An 11852-nucleotide genomic window follows, 5' to 3' on the forward strand; every position below is an offset into this window, starting at 1 on the left:
AATTTTCACACCTTATACAAAAACTAGGCAAAATAAATCACAGACTTAAATATAAGACATAAAACTACAAAAACTTTTAGGAAAAAAAATTGAAGAAATCCTTGGAATCTAGAGCTGACAACAAGTTTTTAGACTTCAAGCCAAAAGCACAATCCATGAAGGAAAATATTGATAAATTGTACATCATTAAACTTTTAAAAACTTCTGCTGTGTGAAGCACCCAGTTTTTATTTTAAATAAATAAAAGAAACAGTTAAAAAGATGAAAAAGTAAGCTACAAATTGGAAGAAAATATTTGAAAATCATGTGTCTGACAAAGAATAGGTGTCTAGGATACATAAAGAAAACACAAACAGCAAAAATAAAAAAATATTCAGTTAGAGACTTCCCAGATGGGTCAGCAGGTAAAGAATCTGTCTGCAATGCAGAAGATGCAGAAGACACAGGTTAAATCCCTGGGTTGGGAAGATCCCTGGAGTAAGAAATGGCAACCCACTCCAGTATTTCTAGCCTGAAAAATTTCATGGACAGAGGAGCCTGGTGGGCAATAGTCCATGGTGTTACAAAGAGTCAGACATGACTGAATGAGAAAGCACATGAGTCAGATCAGACCAGATTTAGTTAGAACATGGGCAAAATACATGAAAAGACATTTCACCAAAGAAGACACACAGGAGGCAAATAAACAGATAAAAAGATGTTTAATAGCATTGTGTTCAATCGCTCAGTCATGTCAACTCTGCAACCCCATAGACTATAGCCCTCCAGGCTCCTCTGTCCATGGAATTTTTTAGGCACAAATACTGGAATGGGTTTCCTTCTCCAGGGGATGTTCCTGACCCAGGGATCAAACCTGTGTCTCCTGAGTCTCCTGCATTGGCAGAAGGATTCTTTACCACTGATCCACCTGAAAGTTGCTCAGTCATGTCCAACTCTTTGCAACCCCATGACTATAAACTCCATGGAATTCTCCAGGCCAAAATACTGGAGTGGGTAGTCATTCCTTTCTCAAGGGGGATCTTCCCAACCCAGGGATCAAACCCAGGTCTCCTGCATTGCAGGTGGAGTCTACCAGCTGAGCCACCAGAGCCAACTGGGAAGCCCTTTAATATCATTAACCATTAGGAAATTTAAACTAAAACCATGATGAGATACTGCATACTCATCAGAAAGCCTAAAGTAAAAAATACTGAAAGCATAAAATAAAACAGCAAGAAGTTCTAAATAATAAGTTATATAAATTGAATTCTTGGTTTAGATTGTGGGGGGAAAAGTCCAACAACTATTACTTATAAGAGCCATACTGAAAACAAAATGATGTGAAAAGATTGAAAATAAAGTGATTATTACATACAGCATTTTGTATGCAGCACAGATAAATGATAGATAGATGACAAAATAAAATCAGCTTGCCAAGTTGAATATTTGCATAACTTGTGCTTTAGCAATACCACTCCTAAGTATATATCCCCAAAAGAAATTCTTGCCCAGAAAGAGTTTGTGACAGCACTGCTTGTAACAGCAAAAAAAAGTTAAAATCCTTTGATAGGATGATATATTCAAATGGTGAAATAGTTTATAGCAGTAAAAATTAATGAACTGCAGTAACACAGAATACAGATGAATATGAGTTGCATGGTGCGGAATGATAAAAGCAAGTCCCGTAAGACTACAAGCAGTGTGTACACTCTTTTTAAAGTTCAAAATTAGATAATAAAAAACCTTTGTTTATGTAGATGTGATAAAATAATTTTTTTAAAACAAAGTAATGATATAGCTACTATCTTTGAGGGAAATAGGTGAATGGGATAGGAAGGTGGGGAAGAGAAGTGCTGCTGCTGCTGCTGCTGCTGCTGCTAAGTCGCTTCAGTCGTGTCCGACTCTGTGCGACCCCAGAGACAGCAGCCCACCAGGCTCCCCTGCCCCTGGGATTCTCCAGGCAAGAACACTGGAGTGGGTTGCCATTTCCTTCTCCAACGCATGAAAGTGAAAAGTGAAAGTGAAGTCGCTCAATCGTGTCCAACTCTTCAAGACCCCATGGACTGCAGCCTACCAGGCTCCTCTGCCCATGGGGTTTTCCAGGCAAGAGTACTGGAGTGGGTTGCCATTGCCTTCTCCGAGAGAATTTCTAGGCAGATTTAATCATTACTATTTTAGATCTTGAGTCAGACGGTGGGTCAATTTTTTTTAATATTTTAAAAGAGATAGTAAGAGCTAAACAGGATATAAACCAGGAGATTTAAACAAAAGATATAAACCAGAAGAAATTCAATACAGCAATTTTAATATGAGACAAAAAGAACATTATAATATGAAAAACAACATATAGGATACATAAGGGTAGCACATATTAGCATCAGGGAACTAGGGCCCAAGAAGATTTAATGCTTATGAACATATATGTACTTAGTAATAAAGCTTTAAAATATATAGAACAAGAATTGAGAGAACAATGAAATAAATTAGTCTACTCAGAAATTTTTAAGTCATCATTTTCAGAAATTAATAGCTTAAGTAGGAAACAAAAGAGCAAAAGTATAGAACAGTTAATTCTCAGATTAAAATTAAAATAGTAAAGTAGATATGAAATTTATATAACCCATTCCAAACTGACTTTGGGTGCTTTTCAGAACTGTCTCTTTTTCTTTTCATGTATTTTTAACATTTAGCCTTGAAAAATTAGAGACTCATTTAACCCTGGTGAAAAGTTTCTGCAAAATAAGAAGTAAATATTTCCACTTCCCCCTGAAGCTGCCAGAGAAGCACAGAATACTCTGCATCATAAAACTGACCTGACACCTTTAATCTAACACAGATTTATAAGACATCCGGACTTCAGAAACTGTTGTTATATCCTGGGGAAATAGTTCCTCATCTCTAAGAGGCTTATAACACTGATGGGTTATTTTATAATGGGTTGCCCTGGTGATAATATTTAAAATGGCATCTTAAGGATATAAATACTTGTTGACTTTCTTTGTTAAGCCAGAAGGGGATCACTGGCACTTAACATTCCTAGGGAAAAAGAGTAAAATGACTTTTAGATTTTCATTTTACAGAGCTTGATTGAAAGCCTCATCTTATTTAAATAAATTAATAAAGCTTGGGTTAAACAAAATATTAGAAGCTACTTATAACTAAATGACAATGAAAGTATCATATATTAAAATCTATGAGATGCATCTAAATAGTACATAGAGCGAAATTTATATCTTTGAATAAACTGATAGAAGGCTAAAAACAAATTATTCCTCTTCTTCCTCTTCCTTTCACTTCCACTTTTCCCCCTGTCTTCCTTTCCTGAACAATTCAGTTCTAAATGTATTAGATGAGCCCACTTCTAAGAGATGTAGGAATTAACACCTCGGGACTTGGGAGAGGGTGGGCACAGTAGCCCAGAGGATGGAGCTGCCATCTCAGGAAGATTAGAAGGACAGGCAGGGTAAGAGGTCACCTCCACCTTGAGACACAGGGAGTCAGAGTCCCAGCAGGGTGAGCAGGGCATCCCTGGGGAAGAGCAGCCTGGCATAGGAATGATGGGTCCAAGGAACAGGGCATCACATGGGAGGGGGCATGATGGCAGAGATGAGAAATTGAGTGCATAAGAAGGATTAATCAAATAAAAAAAGGACGCTCCTTAAGTCTTCATGAAATTTTAAGCTTTAATAACTTCAGAACCATGAATTCTAGAAACTTACAAAAAATCAATTTGAATATTTGAGCATTTAAATTTCCTCTTGCTTAATTAAGCTTGTACATTTTGAACAATAAATATTTAATTTTAAATTTTCTTTCCAGTCTCTCTGATTGAAGATGGCAAATAAGTGAATAGGAAAACTAGAAAACATATTATTCAAAATTCACATGAAAAATATGTATAAAAGGAATTTAAACAATTAAACTTTTAAATGAGGATGGAAAGGAAAAAAACCTAGATTACATCTGTGATGTTGGATTGGAAATGAATATATTGGTGTAAAATCATGGTCTGTAATTTATAAATACAGAAATTCATACATGTATTGGAAAGATATCTCATGTTCATGGATTAGAAGAATTTTATTAAAATGACTGTACTACCCAAAGCAATCTACAGATTTAATGCAATGCCTAACAAAATATTCATGACATTTTTCAAAGAATTAAAATAATCCCAGAAAACTAGAATGAATAATTTAGATGGAACCACAAAAGACCCAGAATTTCCAAAGCAATCTTGAGAAAAAAGAATAAAGCTAGAGGTATCATATTCCATGACTTCAGACCATCCTACAAAGCTACAGTAATCAAAATAGCATGGACTGATACAAAAACAGACACATAGATCAATGGAACAGAATAAAGAGGCCAGGAATAAATCCATGCATATATGTCAATTGATCTACAAGAAAGGAGGCAAGAATACATAATGATGAAAAGATAGTCTCTTCAGTAAGTGGTGCTAGGAAAAGTAGAAAACTACAAGTAAAAGAATGAAATTAGAACATTTTCTCACATCACATACAAAGATAAACTCAAAATGGATTAAAGACATAAATGTAAGGTTGGATACTATAAAAGTCCTAGAGGAAAACATAAGCACAACACTCTTTGACATAAACTGCAGCAATTCTTTTTTTTTTTTTTTTTTGTATCTGTCTCCTAGAGTTATGGAAATAAAAACAAAAATAAACAAATGGGACCTGATTAAACTCAAAAAATTTCACACAGCAAAAGAAACCATCAATAAAAGATGCTCTTAAAATAGGTCGTTATATCAAATATATAAATGCAGTCAAAAATATTTAAGCAAAAAAATATTCATATATGGTACACTTTTAAATTCCCAGAATTTTCATTATTTTTTTCTTAATTTACAATACTAAAAATTTTTAAATTATATTTGTACATGGTATAATGTAAGGGTCAAATATTTCTTCTAGGGTTACTAATCTTACTCTTCTTCTAGATTTACTATTATGACCAACCTAGATAGCATATTCAAAAGCAGAGACATTACTTTGCCGACTAAGGTCCGTCTAGTCAAGGCTATGGTTTTTCCTGTGGTCATGTATGGATGTGAGAGTTGGACTGTGAAGAAGGCTGAGCACCGAAGAATTGATGTGTTTGAACTGTGGTGTTGGAGAGGACTCTTGAGAGTCCCTTGGACTGCAAGGAGATCCAACCAGTTCATTCTGAAGGAGATCAGCCCTGGGATTTCTTTGGAAGGAATGATGCTGAAGCTGAAACTCCAATCCACCTCATGCGAAGAGTTGACTCATTGGGAAAGACTCTGATGCTGGGAGGGATTGGGGGCAGGAGGAGAAGGGGATGACAGAGGATGAAATGGCTGGATGGCATCACCGACTCAATGGACATGAGTTTGGGTGAACTCCGGGAGTTGGTGATGGACAGGGAGGCCTGCGTGCTCCGATTCAATAGGTCGCAGAGTCGGACACAACTGAACGACTGAACTGAACTAAACTGAAGTAATTCTAACTTATCCCAACATAGTAAAATACTGGTTTCTTGCATTTTAAATTCTCTTATACACTAAGATATATTTTTGTATTCTTTCTTTGACCCATTTTTATCTATTTGCCTATTCCTATTGCCATATTGTTTTGACTTGAATGGCATTATAGGATGTTCTAACATCTGATCAGAGTCCCTCCTTTGCTAGTCTATGTTTTCAAATTTGTCTCTATTACCATGCACCTATTCTTATTCCTAAACTTTAACATTATTTTATCCAGCCCCAGAGAGTTTTTCTTTTAGTGCCCTTTGGTATTCTGATCTAGATTTAATCAGTTTATACTACTTTAGGGGAAATTGACATTTGTATTACATTTCCTTCTCATTTAAAAACATTGTCTTAACCATTTGTTCATATCTTGTTTTAGGTCATATAAGATTATTTTATCATTTTCTTCTTAGTATTCCTATGCTTTTTCTTTAAAGTTCATTCCTAAGTATTTTGTAGTTTTTGTCACTTATGTATAGATGCTATTTTTCTATTTTCCTTACTCAGTGCTTATTACTAAAATGGGGGAAATGACTGATTCTTGTATAAGAATCTTATAGCAGTCAACTAACCAAACTTTCTTTTAATTCTTGTGTGTTTTCACTTACTGGTATCATGGGTCTTCTACATACAAAGCCGTATCATCAGCAAAAATGATAGTTCTCCAAAAAAGAGGCTCACAGATTTAGAGAATGAACTTATTGGTTGCTGGGGGGAGAAATAGGAAGTTTGGGATAAGCATGTACACACTACTAGATTTAAAATTTACAACCAACAAGAACATATTGTACAGCACAAGGAACTCTGTTCACTGTTACGTGGCAACCTGGATGAAAAGGGAGTTTGGGGAGAATGAATACATGTATATGTATGGCTGAATACCTTTGCTGTCCACCTGAAACAATCACAACACTGTTATCAGCTGTACTTCGATATAAAATTAAATAGATTTTTTAGTGATGGTTTTCACTCTTTTCTTCCCCCAAATTTACACCAGTTACTGTATATTATTGCCTCACTGGCTTCCCAGGTGGCTCAAAGGTAAAGAATCCACCTGCCAATGCAGGAGATGTGGGTTCGATCCCTGGGCTGGGAAGATGCCCTGGAGGAGGGCATGGCGATCCACTTCAGTATTCTTGCCTGGAGAATCCCATGGACAGAGGAGCCCAGTGGGCTACAGTTCCTGGGGTTGCATAGAGTCTGACATGACTGAGTACACAGGTGCATATTGTCTCACCACATCACTAGCATCAATTATAATGGTGACAGTGGACATCTCTAATTGGTTCCAAACTTTAATAGAAATAGCTGTTATGATTTGATTTTAGGGTTATCAGGTTTTGGTGCATAGTTATATTTTAATTATATCTGCAATAAACTGGAAATAACCAGTCACACTGTTAATTAGTGTGTAAACAAAGAACACAGGGGAAAGTCAGTCATCAAATTAGGCTGCATTCATCCCCTTGTCCTTCCGTCTAGACGATGTCCTGCTCTCAGGCAAACAACTAACACCTCACAGTTGTATCATAGTAATTAGGAGAATGTCTTGAGCATTTTGTAACATAAAAGAGTTTGGTGGTTAGTTAAAAAGGAGAACTTATCTGGCTAACTAGTTCTCTGGAAATTTATTTAGTTAGCTGGCCAAGTGTTTGCAATCTGAACTTGGTTAGTAAGTTTAAAATACTTGTATTTTATCACAAATATAAGAAAGATTAATTTTTTAATAATAGGACCAATAATGGTTGTCAGCCAAAATGTACTACCTCAAAGAGTTCTCTTCTGTTTCCATGTTACTTCTAGTTTAACTGGGACTGAAAGTTAACTTTTATTAAATAAATACTCTTCCATATCTAGTAAAATAATCACAATATGCTGATATAATAAAATTATGTTGTCAGATTTCTTGCTATTGATTATCCTTAAATTCCTAAAATAAAAATATTTGATCAAAATGTATTATTCCTTTGACTTATACCAGATTTTTTTGCTAATATTTTACTTATAATTTTTGTATCTATATTCATAAATGAGATTTGTCTATTTTTCCTGACTTTCATAGGTTTCAGTATTATAGTTATGATGGATTCATGAAACCATTTGGAGAGACGTCTGTCTTTTTACATGACCTGGAATCACTTGAAAAACAATGGAATTATTCATTCTTTAAAGATCAGATAATTGCTCTGAAACCATCTGTGCCTGGGTCTTTTCAATACATTTGAATTATCTTTTTACTCTCATTAATAGTAATTTTCCATTTCTTCTTTTTCCAATTTTGATTGTTGACATTTTTCTGGAAATAAACATTCCCTCTGGTTTTTCAAATTTTTAATAATGAAATTGCATGCTCATGAGTTAAAACAGAGAAATAAAATGATAGCCAGCCTCAAACCCAGCAGCTTCTCTCCTAGTTGTAGCAGGAGACTACTCTTCTCCATCATCACTCTGAGTTCCTGCACAGCCTTCAATTGTTGCTCTAGGCTGGTCGGGGAATGGATCAGTGAGTGAGTATCTATTCACCACTTACTGACCATGTGACCCTCTGCTCTGACCCTGATTAAGCCATTCTAATCTCATCCCTGAATTGTAACAGTCTTTCAACTGGTCCCCATGCAACTTGCTCCACCACCATCTATCCTCTGGGCAGCCATTAGAATACTCTTTAATAGTATAAATTAGATGAACTATCATACTTAAACCTTTCCAACATTTCCCACTGAACCAGGAAAAATATCTGCACTTCTTACCACAGTATTCAAAGCCCTACATAAACTGGCCACCATTCAAACTCTTCAGATACATTTCACTCATACTCCAGTCACCGTGGTCCAACCACTCTGCCCTCTTTCTCTCTCCCTGAAGATGCCAAACTTGCTTCCATTTCAAGTCCTTTGCATCTGCTGTCCAGGATGCAGCTGGGAGTCAATATGAAGAAGATAAACCGAAAAGAGTAACCCTAACTATATCGATGCTTCACATAAAACATGTATCACAATCCAAATACTAGGAAGGATGGAAGAAAGGAAAAAGGGAAGGCAGAAGGAAAGAAAAGGAGGGAGGGAGTGAGAGAAATGGGAAGGAGGAAGAAAGGAAGAAAAGATGGAAGGGAAACACACTTGCCATGTGTGCCAGGGGGTGAAGGATACAAAAGGATCAAAATTAAGTCCTTTGCTTCTTATAGAGGAGAATTCAAATAAAGAAAAGAAGTAGAACAGAATACAGGGGAAGTTTCTATTACACATGGAAAATCACAATGCCTGATAGAAGATATAAGAGTTACAAGCAAGCAAGACAATTTTCTAAAAAGACACTGCTAATTTGCTGTGAGAACCTTTGCATATACACTTTAGTTCTCCAACTAGAAATTTGGTTTTCCACAAAGACAAGAACCACTTTTCCTCCTTTCTTCCTTCCTTCATTTTGGTGGAGGCCCCAAAGCTGTGAGTGCAGCATTCCACACATAGTGAAAACCAATATATGCTTCAGTTCAGTCACTCAGTCATGTCCAACTCTTTGCGACCCCCATGGACTGCAGCATGCTTCCCTGTCCATCACCAACTCGCTAAAGCTTGCCCAAACTCATGTCCATCAAGTCAGTGATGCCATCCAACCATCATTTCATCCCCTTCTCCTCCTGCCTTTGATATTCCCCAGCATCAGGGTCTTTTCTAAGGAGTCAGTTCTTCACATCAGGTGGCCAAAGTATTGGAGTTTCACCTTCAGCATCAGTCTTTCCAATGACTGTTCAGGACTGAATTCCTTTAGGATTGACTATAGGTTGATCTCCTTGCAGTCCAAGGGACTCTCAAGAGTCTTCTCCAACACCACAGTTCAAAAGCATCAAGTCTTCAGGGCGCAGGTTTCTTAATAGTCCAATTCTCACATCTATACATGACTCAGGAAAAACCATACCTTTGACTAGATGGACCTTTGTTGGCAAGTAATGTCTCTGCTTTTTAATATGCTGTCTAGGTTGGTCATAGCTTTTCTTCCAAGGAGCAAGCGTCTTTTAATTTCATGGCTGCAACACCATCTGCAGTGATTTTGGAACCCCTCCAAAAAAAAAGTCTCCCGCTGTTTCCATGTTTCACCATCTATTTGCCATGAAGTGAGACCGGATGCCATTATCTGAGTTTACTGAATATCGAGTTTTAAGCAAACTTTTTCACTCTCCGCTTTCACTTTCATCAAGAGTCTTCAGTTTTTCTTTGCTTCCTGCTATCAAGGTGATGTCATGTGTGTGCTGCTGCTGCTGCTAAGTCGCTTCAGTCGTGTCCAACTCTGTGTGACCCCATACACAGCAGCCCACCAGGCTTCCCCGTCCCTAGGATTCTCCAGGCAAGAACACTGGACTGGGTTGCCAATCTGAGGTTATTGATATTTCTCCCAGCAATCTCGATTCCAGCTTGTGCTTCATCCAGTCTGGCATTTCGCAGGATGTACTCTGCATATAAGTTAAATAAGCAGGGTGACAATATACAGCCTTGACGTACTCCTTTTCCTATTTAGAACCAGTCTGTTGTTCCATGTCCAGTTCTAACTGTTGCTTCCTGACCTGCATACAGATTTCACAGGAGGCAGGTCAAGAGGTTAGCTATTCCCATCTCTTTAAGAATTTCCACAGTTTGTTGTGATCCACACAGTCAAAGGCTTTGGCATAGTCAATAAAGCAGAAATAAATGTTTCTCTGGAACTCTCTTGCTTTTGCCATGATCCAGCGGATGTTGGCACTTTGATCTCTGGTTCATCTGCCTTTTCGAAAACCAGCTTGAACATCTGGAAGTTCACGGTTCACGTATTGCTGAAGCCTGGCTTGGAGAATTTTGAGCATTATTTTACGAGCTTGTGAGATGAGTGCAATTGTGTACTAGTTTGAGCGTTCTTTGGCATTGCCCTTCTTTGGGACTAGAATGAAAACTGACTTTTTCCAGTCCTGTGTCCACTGCTGAGTTTTCCAAATTTGCTGGCATAGGAAGTGCAGCACTTTCACAGCATCATTTTTTAGGATTTGAAATAGCCCAACTGGAATTCCATCACCTCCACTAGCTTTATTCATAGTGATGCTTTCTAAGGCCCACTTGACTTCACATTCCAGGATGTCTGGCTCTAGATGAGAGATCACACCATCATGATTATCTGCATCATGAGGATCTCTTTTGTACAGTTCTTGCATGTATTCTTGCCACCTCTTCTCAATATCTTATGCTTCTGTTAGGTCCGTACAATTTCTGTCCTTTATTATGCCCATCTCTGCATGAAATGTTTCCTTGGTATCTCCAATTTTCTTGAAGAGATCTCTAGTCTTTCCCATTCTATTGTTTTCCTCTATTTCTCTGCAGTGATCACTGAAGGAGACTTTCGTATCACTCCTTGCTATTCTTTGGAGCTCTGCATTAAATGAGTATATCTTTACTTTTCTCCTTTACCTTTTGCCTCTCTTCTTTTCTTAGCTATTTGTAAGCCCTCTTCCGACAACCATTTTTCTTTTTTTCATTTTTTTTTTCTTGGTAGTGGTCTTGATCCCTATCTCCTGTACAGTGTCACGAACCTCTGTCCATAGTTCTTCAGGCACTCTATCAGAACTAATCCCTTGAATCGATTTGTCACTTCCACTGTATAATTGTAAGGGATTTTATTTAGGTCATACCTGAATGGCCTAATGGTTTTCCCTCCTTTCTTCAATTTAAGTCTGAATTTGGCAATAATGAATTCATGATCTGAGCCACAGTCAGTTCCCAGTCTTCTGTTTGCTGACTGTATAGATAAAAAAGCCTTCCTCTGTGATCAATGCAAAGAAATAGAGGAAAATAACAGAATAGGAAAGACTAGAGATCTCTTCAAGAAAATTAGAGATACCAAGGGAACTTTTCATGCAAAGATGGGCTCGATAAAGGAAAGAAATCATATGGACCTAACAAAAGCAGAAGATATTAAGAAGAGGTGGCAAGAATACACAGAACTGTACAAAAAAAATCTTGGTGACCAAGATAATCACGATGGTGTGAACACTCACCTAAAGCCAGACATCCTAGAATGTGAAGTCAAGTGGGCCTTAGAAAGCATCACTATGAACAAAGCTAGAGGAGGTGATGGAATTTCAGTTGAGCTATTTCAAATCCTGAAAGATGATGCTGTGAAAGTGCTGCACTCAATATCCAGCAAATTTGGAAAACTCAGCAGTGGACACAGGATTGGAAAAAGTCAGTTTTCATTCCAGTCCCAAAGAATGCTCAAAATAGCACACAATTGCACTCATCTCACACACTAGTAAAGTAATGCTCAAAATTCTCTAAGCCAGGCTTCAGCAATACGTGAACCGTGAACTTCCAGATGTTCAAGCTGGTTT

This window comes from Oryx dammah, unplaced genomic scaffold (genome assembly GCF_014754425.2).
Source record: "Oryx dammah isolate SB20612 unplaced genomic scaffold, SCBI_Odam_1.1 HiC_scaffold_3, whole genome shotgun sequence".
Classification (NCBI taxonomy): Eukaryota; Metazoa; Chordata; class Mammalia; order Artiodactyla; family Bovidae; genus Oryx; species Oryx dammah.